The sequence below is a fragment of the Lutra lutra genome, chromosome 17 (assembly GCF_902655055.1).
Source record: "Lutra lutra chromosome 17, mLutLut1.2, whole genome shotgun sequence".
In the NCBI taxonomy this organism is placed as follows: Eukaryota; Metazoa; Chordata; class Mammalia; order Carnivora; family Mustelidae; genus Lutra; species Lutra lutra.
In genome coordinates, this window is record NC_062294.1 from 54,882,806 (window position 1) to 54,897,425 (window position 14,620).

General features: G+C 37.4%; 1 long non-coding RNA gene across 1 annotated transcript in view; it reads left to right on the top strand.

Moving 5' to 3' along the window:
* Nucleotides 1–5,542, top strand: part of LOC125088927 (uncharacterized) — a 33,698-nt gene extending 28,156 nt beyond the window's left edge. Inside the window, exon 3 of the long non-coding RNA XR_007123811.1 lies at nucleotides 4,851–5,542. This is a non-coding gene — a long non-coding RNA (uncharacterized LOC125088927). The remainder of the gene's footprint in view (nucleotides 1–4,850) is intronic.
* Nucleotides 5,543–14,620: the final 9,078 nt, after the last annotated feature.

Below are 14,620 nucleotides of genomic sequence, written 5' to 3' on the forward strand. Positions count from 1 at the left end.
TTTAACTTTTATAGTAGAGAAACAAGTGATCTACACACCACTATTATAGTGCCAGAGTATTATGAATTTAACTATATATACCTTTGCCAGTGAGTTTTACACTTTCCTATTTCATGTCAGTTAACATCCTTTTATTTCAGCCTGAAGAGCTCTCTTCAGCAGTTTTGTAAGGAGGGTCTTGTGGTGATGAGCTCTCTTAGCTTTTGTTTTTCTGGATAGCTCTTTCATTTCTGGAGGCTTGACTTGTAGATAGTATTCTCAGTTGGCAGGTGTTTTTTTTTTTTTTCTTTCAACATTTTGAATATATTATCCACTTCCTCCTTGTTTACGAGGTTTCTGCAAAGAAATCCACTGTTATCCTTTCAGGGATTCCCTTAAATACAGCAAGTTGTTTTTTTCTTGCTGCATTAATAATTCTTTGCCTTTTAATATGTTTATTACAATGTGCCTTAGAGTAATCTTATGTTGATTTTCATTGGGGTCCTTTCAGCCTTCTGTACCCGAATGCCTATATCTCTCCCTAGATTTAGGAGGGTTCTTGCTATTATTTGTTCTCCTTTCTCTCATCTCCTTCGGGAACTTCCATGATGTTAATATTCATTAACATGACAGTGTCCCACAATTCATGCAGTCTTTCTTAACACTTTTTCTTTTGGTTCTTCTAGCTTGCTAACTTCAATTAATCTGTCTTTAAATTCACTTACACTTTATTCTACATGATCAAATCTGTTGTGCAATCTACTGAATGTTTTACTTCTGTCATTGTGTTCCTCAGCCCCAGGATTTCTGTATATTCCTGTCTCTTCTCTGGGTTGATGGGATTGCCTTCAAAATCACAATCATCTAGGATGGAGCCAGTTATGTGCTGCTGGTGGGTATGTTATCAGGGACTTGGGTGGGTATGGGTTCTGTCTGGTCCCTGGTGGGTGTGACTGCCTCTACTACCTTGCTCAGTAGAGTGGCACTTGGATGAGCTTACACTATGCGACCACAGCTGGGTCCTCCAACAGTGAGCCCATTACCAGGTGCATGGCAACTGTGGTTCCCACATGGTTTCTGAGAGGGACTGCTGTCTTGTCACTGGATGGGGTCTTAGGTAGATAGGACAGGCCTTGGGCCATAGTTGAGAGGGACTGGACTGTGCTCCAGGTCTGTTACAATTTCTACAATCATGTTTGTTGTCAGCAGACCTAACTCTGGAGACACAAATGGATGTTTCTTGGTAGGGCTTGGGTGGGCTGGTCCCTGACCATAGGGCCCTTTCAACATCTCCTTAATTGCAAATGTGTCTCCTGCCTCATCCCTGTGCATGCAGGATTGTCCATGGACAGTGTTGGGACGGCCTGGAACTGAATATAGGGCCCTTTCTAGATTCCTGAGGCGTGGGTATGTTTCCTACTGGGTATCTGCTAGTGCACTGCACTGCAGCTGTGACATATGGGGAACTGAATATAGGGCCCTTTCAGAATTTCAGGAATTACAGGTGGGTACATCTGCTGGGACCTTGGCCCCTCAGGACTGCTGGCAGACTATGAGTATGAAGGGGTTGGAGTTGAGGATGTTACTGAACCTGAGTTCCTATGCTTGATGTGTAGCAAAGCCTATCACTGAGACATGGAGTATGTGGCCAGGAAAAGATTTATTCAAGAGGCAGCCAAACAAAGAGATGGGAAGGCAGGCCTCAAATCTGCCTCCCCAAAGGGGGATAGTCAGAGATAATATTTAGAAGTGGTCTAGGAAAAGAAGCCACATTACTTAAAAGAGGTTTCTAAGGGAAGGACCAAGGTCATTTTGTTATCTGGACTTGTGTGGGGCTTCTGTATATGTTGTCATGAAGTGCATGACTAGAAAGTTGGGTCCCTAGCATGATCCAAGGGTGGAATTTTAGGTCCTTCTATATTAAAGTTCATCTACTGGACACTCACACATGCTTACCAAGAAGGTTGGTGGTTCTGGCCAGGTCCTTGGTGAAATTTTGAGTCTCTGCAAAAACAATTAAATCAAGGTCTTGTTAACATTCTTGCTGGCATAATCATCTCTGTGGAAACATTGTGTCACCGCAGGGCATAGAGCCTGTGTTAGCTCATAGTGTATGCGGGGAACAAACAGAATTTGGGTGAAAGTTACAGTTGTACTTAGCAGTGCTGTTAACCTTTGGTTACCAGTTTCAAATACAGGGCACTTTCAGGATCTCCAGTGTTCCAGGTAGGAGTGTCTTCCACCCAGGCCCTCATACTGCTAGCGGACTATGGCTGTGAGGAAGCTGCAATCATTAATCGGACCCGTTCAGTTTCTCAGGAGGCATGGATGAGCATTTCTCCTGCCTGCTCTCTGTATCAACAAGACTATTTATACACAATGCTGGGGAATCTACAGTTTAACCTTTGGCAGACTTGCCTCAAGAGGCCCCAGGACTGTGGCTGAGAGGTGCTGGAGCCAGGTAGGGCAGCTTCAGGGTCTACAGCCTGCACCAAGGTCTGAATGTCTATTATCCAATGCACAAATGACAAAACTAAGCCAAACAGGACTACAGCCAAGTCCTCAAGGCTACAGAGCTATTTTCAGATCTGTAGATGGGGCCTGAGAAATGAGACTTTCCTACTATGTCCCTGTGCCAGGAAAAACTAGTTGACTACAACTAGGATGGGCTGGACCCAATTTACAGGGCCCTTTCAGAATCTATAGTTGGATGGAAGCTGGTGGGCTTATCTTAAAGAGCTCCATTGTTCATGACTACTTTAGAGTCTACAGCCAAGACCAAGGTCTCTATGTCTATTATTGAACATACAGATAGGTGTGACTGCTACCAAGGTCCTTGGTGTATGGTACTGGTGACAGCCCCAGAGCCAAGTGGGGCTGTTGGTAAGTCCTCAGGAGTGTGGAAATGTTTCTGTATCTGAGACCCTCGTCTGTCATTGAGCTGCCTGGGTGAAAGCCTGCCTTCTTAAAAGGTCTCTCCTTGGTCTTAGACTGCTCAGGGATTTCACACTTTCCTACCTGGATCCCAAAGCTCCCAGGAATGCACTATCATAGGTAGATGGATGCCGAATTATTATTGTTAATGCGGCGAAATACAGGGGTGACACCTTATTGGGCTATGTGCTGACATCACTCCAGGATACCTGTTTTTAAAACATTAAGGAATGATTTGACTTCTAGAAAAGGCTGAACCTAATCATTTAAAAAACCAAAACTCTGTACCTGTTAAACAATAACTCCATTTCCTATTCTTCCCTGTCAACCATTATTCTATTTACTGCCTCCATTACTTTGATTAGTCTAGGTATCTCATACCAGTAGAGTGATTTTTGTGACTGGTATATTTCCCTTGGCTTAAGGTCTTCAAGCTTCATCCAGGTTGTGGCAGGTGCCAGAATTTCTTCCTATTTAAGGCTCAATAATTTATTATAAGTATATATCACAATATTTATGAAACAATGACACTTAGATTTTTTCCTACCTTTTGGCTGTTACGAATAATGCCGCTAAGAACATAGGTTTACAAATACCTCTTTGAGACCCTGCATTCAATTATTTTGGGCTTCTATACTGTTTTCTATAGCAGCAATACCAACTTACATTCCTATAAACAATGCACAAGGCTCCAATTTTTCCACATCTTTACATCTTTTTTATTTCATGTGTGTTTTAAATGTGAGGTGATAGCTCATTAGTGATTAGTTAGGTTGAACATTTTTTTGTTGGCAACCTCCCTTTTGCTATATCTTTGTGCAGATGTAAATAACTCCTGAAGGTTACCACTTTTTATTCTTCTGTATAATATACATGTGTTTATATGTATCTCTATGTAATATTTATTATTCTCCCCAAGGAAATGGTTAGATTTTCCTTTTCTTCAAATCTGTACTACCTAAATGGGGAAGTGTTCAATTTTATTAATAAAGGCTTTTCACATGTCTTGTTAGATTTACTCCTATTTTATACTGCAGCTCGACTTCTAAAATCTCTTCTAGCTGCTTGGAATGTGCACAAACTCATAATCTTTATAATATTTTGTCCGATTTTTTTATAATATTTTCCTGTTAATTCTTTGGCCATACTCTGCACGTTCTTTTCCAGTGGTTAATTCTTTACTAATACCTCAAGGTGCTAAATAATATAGGGTGTTGGCATTTCCTAATGTTCTTGTTGACCTTAGAGGGAATCGGTCTGTTTCTCAATAGGGAAACTAGCATTGGGGGGGTCAGTGACAGCTTTAAGTTGAATATATATTCATCCATATCTCAGTTTTATAAATTTAAGAGTCATTTCTTAACTATTATAGTTTTGGCATAAGATTCACTTAAATTCTTAAATTTGCCAATATTTGCTAAATTATACTCAAAAATTTTGGATATCAAGGCATATATGAGACTTGTTAAATATATTTTTGAGAATCTTTGTAAGATTTGGGAAATTTCTATTCTTAGAGAATAGCTATGTCAAATGGATTTTTCCTAGTTGTAGCAGTTGTATAAATCATCTCTAATGACTTAAAGTTCACGGCATGCTCCCCTCTTTTTTCCTCAAGCCCTTTTGTATCCTTCCTTGTTTCTGTTGCTAACTTAAGTTCAGGAGCCTGAGGAGGAACAGGTAATTATATGTTGGAGACCGTGAACTTCTCAATTAAATGCACATGCCTTGCTGTGGTTCCCTCATCTAGCAGATCACAGCATGTAAATATTTTCTGCTTCCATCATGTGGGACCCTGTCTGCTTATTATGGAAAAAGAATAGCTTTTCCCATACACTCAAACTTGAGTACATAGTAGGAAATCTAATCATTTATGGGGATTGGGAAAGTTGGTTTTGTTTTTTAGTTTTTGATGTTTAGTATCTCTTAAACTACAGGTGAAGTGATGACTGCATTTCTGCCTGGAGTTGAGGTCACAGAATCACAAACCCAAAGTCTCCAAAAGTGCTGAAAGCAGAAAACTGCCAAGAATACTCTACCTGGCACAGTTGTCCTTCAAAGTGGAGAGAAGTTTCCCAGGCAGGTGTAGGCTGAAGGAGTTGACTGGCCTTCTTCTTCAAGCTGGCAACTTCTTCAAGCTGAAATGAAAGGACATGTAATTCGATTTATACTTTGACATGTTTTCCTGTTACCAACTAGTAAATTGTTGGTTAAATTCAGAATATTCTCATGTGTTGGTGGTGGGTAAATCACCTAACTCTAGCATGGAAATTACAAGTATTAAAAATAATTATAACAAATAATTTGTTAATGGATATGCAAGGTAAAAATATGTAAATTGTGATATCAAAACCAAAACATGAGTGGGGAAAGTAAAAAATAGAAAGTTTTCTCAGCTTATGAATCTTCATGGTAACCACAAAGAAAAACTTGCAGTAGATCTATGTATGCCAGACAGCAAGTCATAAAGGGACAAAATAATGAACAAAATGGCAGTAGTAGTAAGCACACACCTATTAATAATTACATTGAATGTAAATGGACTGAATTCTCCCATCAAAAGACAGAGTGGCTAAATGGGTATAAATACAAGACCCAAGTATACATTACCTATAAGAGACTGACTTCAGCTTTAAGGACACATACAGACTGAAAATGAAGGGTTGGAAAAAGATCTTCCATGCAAGTGTGGCTAGAGTTATAAGATAAAGAGGGTCATTTTATAATGATAAAGGCATCAAACCAGAACATATAACATTTATAAATACTTAGGCACCCATGGTAGGAATACCTAAATACAGGGACAGGGATAATAGTAGGGGACTTTATTAGGACAGAAAATCAATAAGAAAACTTTGGACTTAAATTATACATTAGACCAGATGGCATCAACAGACATTTATAGAACATTCTATACAACAGCATCAGAATACAAATTCTCCTCAAGCAAACATGGAGCATTCTCCAGAATATAGCATATGCTAGGCCAGAAAACCATATCAAGCCTCTTCTCTAAACATAGTGGTTAAAACTAGAAATCAAGGATAAGAAGAAAGCTGGTTAATTTCCTTAATATTTGTGGATTGAACAGTTTGTAATTGAACAACTGATAGGATAAGGAAGCCATCAAAGGAAATAAAAAATATCTTGAGGCAAATGAAAATGGAAATTCAAACCAAGCCCAAAGTCAGAAGAAAATTTGAGCATGAATAAAATTGGAAATAGGAGACATTACAACTGACATCACACAAGTACAAAGGATCTAAAAGACTGCTACAATTATATCCCAACAAACTGGGCAAGCTAGCAATGGAACTTTCCTAGAAATAGTCAACCTACCAAGATTGAATCATAAAGAAATAGAAAACCTGAAGAGACCAGTTACTAATAAGGAGACTGAAACAGTAATCAAAAACCTAACAAAAGTTGAGAATCAGAAGTTTTCAATAGCAAATTCTACCAAACATTTAAAAATTACCAATTCTTCTCCAAGTATTCCCAAGAAATGGAAGAGGAGGGAACACTTCCAAACTCATTTCATGAGGCCAGCCTTACCCTGATACCAAAACCAGACAAGGACACTACAAGAAATGGAAACTACTGGCCAATTACCTGATGAACAGAGGTGTAAAAATCCTCATGAAAATAGTAGCAAATTGAATTCAACAGGGCATTAAAAGGATTACACAGTATTACCAAATGGGATTTATTCCAGGGATGCAGGATGGTTCGATATCCACAATATCCACAAATCAATCAATGTGATACAGTACATTAACAAAATAATGGATTAAAGTCCTATAAGAATCTTGATAGATGCAGGAAAAGCCTTTGACAGAATTCCATACCCATTCATGACAGAAAACACTCAAAATGTTTGTAAGGGGGAAGAACCTCAACATAGCCCACAGCATACTCAACAGTGAAAAGGTGACTGCTTTTCATCTAAGATGAGGAACGAGACAAGGATGTCTCCCACTCTGACCACTTTTCTTCAATATAGCACCAAATGTCCTTGCCAGAATAATTGAGAAGTAAAAATTTTGAGGAAACCTGGTCAGATAAATGTCTGTTTTTCTCAGGATTAGATTCATGATAAATGATCTATCACTGGAGGTGTTAACCTTGAACACTTGGTTAAGGTAGTGTTTACCAGGTCTCTGTATTATAAAGTTACTATGTGTCTGTGTCTAGCCCAGTCCCAGAGGAAGGGATAAATTAATCACCTCCTGGGAACAGGAATATCCTCCCCTATTATTTTGTATTTTTCTACCAGGAAGATTTGTCTCTCTCTATATATATATGGAGAGAGAGTTTACATGATTTAAATATGTGTATATATATATAAAATCTTACATTGTAACATATTTTTAATTCAACACTGTGATACTTATTTTGTTGCTCAAATTTTTTCAGCTTTTGCAACTGGGAGCAAATTGCAGCTGGTCTTAGATTAAACCATATAACCCTTTCATTTATTCTGATTTTTTTTTCCTGATAAAGATTTTATTTGAGAGGGAGGGCTAGCATGATTTGGAGGAGGGGCAGAAGGGCAAGCAGATTCCCTACTGAGTATGACCCTGAGATCATGACCTGAGCCAAAGTCAGATGCTTAACTGAGCCACCCAGGCATCCCTGAACTGAAAATTTTAATATAGGCTTTCAAAAGCAGACTTGAGCAAACTGAACCAAGAATCAGCAAACTTGAGCAAAACATTAGATATCTACTCAGAGGAGCAAAAAGAATCTTGTACATTATTTCACTTGTAGTCTCAGAAGGAGAAGAGAATGAGAAAGGGACAGAAAATGTATGTGAACAAATAATGGCTTGAAAACTTCCCATATCTGGTAAAAAAAATCCAAGCGCATATTCATGAAGTCCAAAGGATCCCCAGATAATTTGCAAGTTGAGATCTACAGCAAGACACATTAAAAAGTCAAAGTAAAATTTTCGTTAGCAGCAAAAGAAGAGGCCTATAATATACAAAGGAGCCCAACTAGAACCTTGCAGATTAAAAGAGTAGGATAATGTGAAAGTGAAAAATTACAAACAAAAAATACCTTATCATCAAAGCCATCCTTTAGAAATAAAGGAGAGATAAAGATGTTCCCAGACAAGTAAATGTTGAGGGATTTCTTTAACTACTAGAGCTGCCATACAAGAAATGTTAAAAGGAGTTATTCATACTGAAGCAAAAGGACACAAATCAGCAGCATGAAAACATAAAAACTCATTAGTGAAGGTAAGTACATAGTCAAATGCAAAATATTCTTATACTTTAATGGTGGTGCATAAGCCACTTTCTACTCTAATATAAAAGTGAAAAGAATTTTAAATGACAACTATAATAATTTGTTAGTGGATACACACTAAAAATATGTAAGTTGTAACATCAATAACAAAATGTTGGGAGAAGTACAACTGTAAAATTTTAGTATGTAATCAAAATTAAGTTATTTTCAGGTTAAACTAGACTGTTACAAGTAGTTTTATGTAAGCCTCATGGGAAATAAAAAATCTTGTAAATACACAATATACCAAGAAAAAGGAATCAAAGGATACCACTAAAAGATTAAATCACAAAGATTTACAAAGATTGTAAGATAGGAAGATAGGAAGACAGGAGGAAGTTGCTTTCTACCTGTATTGTGTGTAGTTCCTTTGTTACTAACAAAATGGCAATGATGAGTCTTCATCTATCAATAATTAAATCGATGAAACTTCCCAAATAAAACACATAGAGTGGTTGAATGATTTTCTAACTCCAGTCCTGTACTATGTATACAACTCATGTTAACTTTGAGGACATATATAGGAGAAGGTTGAAGCGTTGGAAAATGTTATTCCACACAGATGATTATCAAAATAGAGCAAGCCTGACTAGTCTCAGACAATTAGACTTTAAGTGAAAACCTATCAAAGGAACAGAGAAGGTTATTATAATGATAAATGGGTTAATTCTTTAAGAGAAGATAACAATTATAAATTTGTATGCACCCGGTATTGGAATCCCTAAATATATAGAACAAATATTAACAATTATGGGGCGCCTGGGTGGCTCAGTGGGTTAAAGCCTCTGCCTTCAGCTCTGGTCATGGTCTCAGGGTCCTGGGATTGAGCCCTGCATCAGGCTCTCTGCTCAGCAGGGAGCCTGCTTCCTCCTCCTCTCTCTGCCTGCCTCTCTGCCTACTTGTGATCTCTGTCAAATAAATAAATCTTAAAAAAAAAAATTAACAATTATAAAGGGAGAAATACACAGATCTACAATAAGAGTAGGGAACTTCAATACCCAGTTTTCAACATTGGGTAGGTCCTCAAACAGACCATCTGTCAAGTACACTGGACTTGAAATTACACTTTAGGTCAAGTGTACTTAATAGACATATATAATACATTCCACCCAACAGCAGTAAAATGCCCATATGTTAAGCCACAAAACAAGCCTTCAGAAATTCAAAAGGATTGAAATCATATCCAAGGATTGTTCCTAACCATGTTCTGGTTCCTAACCAGAAATCAATATCAAGAACACTGAAAAATTCGCAAATATGTGGGAATTGAACAACAGTTCTGAAGTAGTCCTAGGGAGAATCGAGAGAGATCATGAAAATGGAAACACAGTACACCAAAACTTAGGGAATGCAGCAAAAGCAATTAAAAGAGGGATCTTGAAAGTGATAAATACATAAAGAAAAAAGATCTCATAAGTGGAATTTAAGAAACAAAACATATGGACCTAGGGGAAGGGAAGGAAAAACAAAACAGGGAGGCAAACCATAAGAGACTCTAAACTATAGGGAACAAACTGAGGGTTGCTGGGATAATTGAGTGATGGGCATTAAGGAGGGCACTTGATGGAATGAGCACTGGCTGTTACATGCAACTGATGAATCACTAAACTCTACCCCTGAAATTAACCATACACTATGTTAACTTATATACTATATGTCAAATAAGAAAAGATCTCCATTAAAGAAGACCAAAGTTAGCAGAAGGCAATCATAAAGATGAGAGAAGTTAAAGCAATAGAGACCATAAAGGTAGTAGAAAAGATCAATAAAATGGTTACTTTGAAAATAACCCAAACTGGGGCGCCTGGGTGGCTCAGTGGGTTAAGCTGCTGCCTTCGGCTCGGGTCGTGATCTCAGGGTCCTGGGATCGAGCCCCGCGTCGGGCTCTCTGCTCGGCGGGGAGCCTGCTTCCCCCCCTCTCTCTGCCTGCCTCTACCTACTTGTGATCTCTCTGTGTCAAATAAATAAATAAAATATTTGAAAAAAAAAAGAAAAGAACCCAAACTGATAATTAGCTAGAATAAATAAGAAAAAAGACTACTAATAATAAAGGCATATCCTTACAATACCACAGAAATATAAAGGACCAAAAGAGACAAATATTAACCATCACATGCCAACAAACTGGATTACCTAGAAAACAATGGTCAAATTCCTAGAAACATACAACCTACCAAGACTTAATAGTGAATAAACAGAAAATCTGAACAGATCAATAGTGAGTAAAGATACTGAATTAGTATTCAAAAGACCTCTCAATAAGGGAGATCCCAGAACCAGATGCTTTACTGGTGAATTATACCAAATATTTGAGGAATTAAAGTCAAAATTTCGGGGCACCTGGGTGGCTCAGTGGGTTAAAGCCTCTGCCTTCAGCTCAGGTCATGATCTCAGAGTCCTGGGATCAAGCCCCGCATCGGGCTCTCTGCTCAGCGGAGAGCCTGCTTCCCTCTCTCTCTCTCTCTGCCTGCCTCTCTGCCTACTTGTGATCTCTACCTGTCAAATAAATAAATAAATAAAATCTTAAAAAAAAAAAATAAAGTCAAAATTTCTCACTCTTTTAAAACATTGGAGGAGTGGACGTTTCGAAACTCATGAGGCCATCATTCCCGATAGCAAAACCAGACAAGGGTACTACAAAACACTACAGGTCAATAGCCCTGAAAAACATAGATGCAAGTATCTTCAAAAAATACTGGCAAACAAAATTCCACATCACATTAAATGGATCATACACCATGATTGAGTGGAATTTATCTGTGAGGTTCAAGGATAGCTCACCATATACAAATCCAGAAATGTGATCCACATTATCAGAATGAAGGTGAAAAATCATACAATCATATTAATAAAGAAAAATTATTTAATAAAATAAAATTTCCTTTCACGATAAAGACACTCAACAAATTAGATATAGAAGGAATTTCCCTCGTGTAATAGAAGCCATCTATCACAAGCCCAAAACTAACGTCCTATTGAATAGTGAAAGTGGAAAGCTTTTCTTCTAAGTTGAGGAACAAGCCAAGGTTGCCTATTTTTGCCACTTCCATTCAACATAGTACTTGAAATCCTAGCCAGAGCAGAACAGCAAGAAAAAGAAATAAAATCCAAATCATAAAGGAAGAAGTTAAATTGTCCCTGTTTGCAGATGACATCATCCCATATTCAGAAAATTCTAAACCTGCATCGCAAACCAAGAAACTGTTAAAACTAATAAATGAATTCAGTAAGTTGCAGGATAAAAAAATGAACATTCAGAAATCAGTTGTGGGGCACCTGGTTGGCTCAGTTGGTTAAGTGACTGCCTGTGGCTCAGGTCATGGTCCTAGGATCGAGTCCGATGTCGGGCTTCCCCTGCTCTACAGGGAGCCTGCTACTCACTTCCCTCTGCCTGCGTGCTGTCAAACAAATGAATACAATCTTAAAAAAAAAAAGTCAGTTGTGATTCTACACACTGACAACAAACTCTCAGAAAAAGAAAAAAAACACCTATTTATAATAGTACCCCCAAAAAATTAGGAAAAAAAGACTAAAAAAAATGTGTACCCAGAAAACTATAAAATATTGAAAGAAATTGAAGACACAAATGAATAGAAAGATAACCTGTTAATGAAATGGAAAAATATATATATTGTTAAGTGGTGCCTAGGTGGCTCAATTAAGCATCTGACTCATGGGTTGTGAGATGGAACCTTACTTACATCAGGCTCTGCACTCATCGGGGAGTCTCCTTGAAGATTCTCTCCCTCTGCCCCTCCCCCCACCATGCACATGTGTGCACACTCACACACTCCCTCTAAAAATAAAATAAATCTTAAAAAGAAAAAATACTGTCAACCTGTCCATACTACCCTAAACAATTTATAAATTCAGTGTAATCCTGAGGAACATTCCATTGGTAGTTTTCACATGAAATAGAAAAAGCAGTCCTAAAACTCATATCAAAAAAATCAAATTCAGGTGGAACCACAAAAGACCTAAATACCTAAAGCAATCCTGAGCATAAAGAGCAGAGCTGAAGCATCACACTGTAGGGTTTCAAATTATAATACAAAGAGAGTAATCAAAGCGGTATGGTAGCAGCACAAAAACAGACATTTGAACAATGGATCATAATAAAGAGATTAGACATAAATCTACGCATTTATGGTCAACTGATCTTTGACAATGATTCCAGAAAAATACAATGGGAAAAGGATAGTCTCTTTGATAAATGAGGGAAGCTGGATATCCACATGCACAAGAAAGAAATTGGCCCTTATCTCACACTACATACAGAAAATCAACTCAAAATGGATTAAAGGCTTAAATGCCAGGCTGAAACGCAAAAATTATTAGAAGATATAGGGAAAAATTGTTGACATTGGTATGGGCAATGTATTTTTGGATACAACCCCAAAATCACAGGAAACAAAAGCAAATAAAAGTAGATTGAAAAAAACATATATTGGATGTGACTAACATGTTTCTCAACAGCAAAGGAGAAAATCAACAGAGGGAAGAGACTGTGTAATGGGAGGAAATATCTCTAAACCAATATCTGATATAGGACTAATATCCAAACATAAAAGGAGCTCAATAGTAAAAAAACAACCTGTTTTAAAAATGGGCAAAGACCTCAATAGACATTTCTCAAAAGAAGACCTACAAATGGCAAACAGATATATGAAAAGTGCTCAGCACCACTAATCATTGTGAAAATGTAAATTAAAACCAGAATGAGAAATCACTTCACACTTGTGAAAATGGCTATTATCAGAAAGACAAAAGATAATAAATGTTCTCAAAGGTGTAGGGAAAGGAAGAAAGTCTTTGTGTACTTTTGGTAAGAATGCAAATGGGTATTGCCACTATGAAAAACAATATAGAGGTTCCTGAACACACACACACACCCCCTAAGATATTACTCAGCCTTAAAAAAATGGGGTAATCTTCTTACTTGCAACTATATGAATCATCATGGAAGACATTATGCTAATGAAATAAGCCAAACACAGAAAAATACTAGATGACTTCACTCATATGTAGACTCTAAAACAGTGACAGTTTTAGAAGTAGAGAATAGAATGGTTATCAAGAGATAGAGGTGAGGGATATGGGGAGATGCTTGAAACCTGTGACCAAGTTTCAGTATACAGGCTGAATAAGTTCTGGAGCTCTAATGTTCAACGTCTTGACTATAGTTAACAGTGCTACATTGCATACTTGATATTTGTTAAGAGAGCAGATTTGGGGGTACCTGGATAACTCAGTCAGTTAGGCCTCTGCCTTTGGCTCAGGTCGTGATGCCAGGGGTTCTGGGATCAGCCCTTGGGGTGAAGCCTACTTCTCCCTCTCTCCCTGCTTGTGCTCCCTCTCTCTCTCAAATAAATAAATAAAATCTTAAAAAAAAAAAAAAGGAAGAAATTTTAATTGTTCTTGCCTACCCTCCTGGCCTCCCCGCAGAGGGTAAGTATGTGAGATGCTGAATATATTAGCCTAATTGTGAAAATCTTTTCACACTGTATATGTATATCAAAACATCACATCGTTCATTTTAAATATATGTAATTTGTTGTCAATTACACAATAATAACTAAAGATTTAGTTATCATCAATAATAACTAAATAACTAAACTAATAATAAAGGTCATTGTGGTTTTTTAAAAGTAAATTATTGCAAAATTAAAATTTTCAGAATACCTCAAATATTGAAACCTAGAAAATGCTTCTGCACAGCAAAGGAAACCATCAATGGAATGAAAACACAATCTGTGAAATGAGAGAAAATATTTGTAAATCATATATCTAATGAGTGGGTAATATCTAAAATACATGAAAAATTTATAAATCTCAATCCCCCTCAAAAAGCCAATTAAAAAATGGACAGAAAATGTGAATAAAATTTTTTCTGAGGAGACATACAAATGGCCAGCAGGTACATGAAAAGGTGCTCAACATTCCTAATCATAAGGGAAATGCAATTAAAAGCCACAATGAGATCACCTCATGCCAATTATAATGGCTATTACTGAAACACCAGAAATAACAAGTATTGCTGAGGATGTGGAAAAAAACACACACACACACAAAAAACACTCTTACACTGTTTGTGCAAAGGTAATAGGTACAGCTTCCATGGGAAACAATATGGAGGTTCCTCAAAACATTAAAAATTGAACTATCATAGAACACAGCAGCTGTGCTATCGGGTATTTTTCCAAAGGTAATGAAATTGCTATCTTCAAAGGATATCTGCATCCCATGTTCATTCCAGCATTACTTATAATAGCTAAGATATGGAAACTGTTAAAGTGTACACTGGCAGATGAATGATTAAAGAAAATGCAGTGTACATTTGTAATGGAATATTATTCAGCCATAAAAAAGGAAATCCTGCCATTTGTGACATTGCTGGACCCAAGGGTATTATGCT